Source organism: Hemicordylus capensis, chromosome 1 (assembly GCF_027244095.1).
Source record: "Hemicordylus capensis ecotype Gifberg chromosome 1, rHemCap1.1.pri, whole genome shotgun sequence".
NCBI lineage: Eukaryota > Metazoa > Chordata > Lepidosauria > Squamata > Cordylidae > Hemicordylus > Hemicordylus capensis.
In genome coordinates this window covers 272,973,389-272,974,136 of record NC_069657.1, presented here as the reverse complement: position 1 = coordinate 272,974,136, position 748 = coordinate 272,973,389, and positions in this window count along the sequence as shown.

The window sequence follows — 748 nt, the reverse complement described above, 5'->3', positions numbered from 1 at the left end:
CTTTGATGTTAAAGTGTTTTGGTGTAGTATGTGTGTGCACATATTTGTGCATATGTGTGTCAGGGTATAGCATCCATTGGAAAAATGGGGGACAAATGTCCCTGGGCCACTGGGGTCTGGGAGTCACCACAGCACCTGCTTTCCCCTATCCTGCACCCAGCCAACAAACAAACTTCACTGGCTGAAAGCAGGCAAACAACACACATTTGCCCATCCTGCTTCTGGCCATGCCCCGTGTGTTGCCTTGGATGCAATACTGATGCAGGAAGTGTGGCTGGTGCAGATGCATGCAGTGGTGCAGGGGGCCACCAGTTACAGCCTGCCCTGGACCATCGGTGAGCCCAATACATGGCTTGAGTGTGTGTGTTTAACATTGTGATTTCCATGTAATCGATCAGAACTCAGTTTATTTATCATCATCATCATCTATACAACACTCTCATTGCAATGATCACAGCAAAAGGAATTAGAAGATGGTTCCCAGCCTGAAGGAGCTCAGAGTCTCAAAAACAGAAGTAGATACTAGGGATGTGCAATTCGATTCGACCTTCCTAACCTCCTACCTGAAACCTTGGAGAACCATGGCCAGTCAGTGTAGTCAATACTGAGCCAAATGATCTGATTTGGTATAAGGCAGCTTCTTATTTTCCAGTGTTCCGACCATTGCATCTGTTGACAAAATGTGAGGGCATTGCATTAAGTAAAAAAAGATGGTGGCTGCCAGCATAGCTGCTGGAGAGGACTTCAG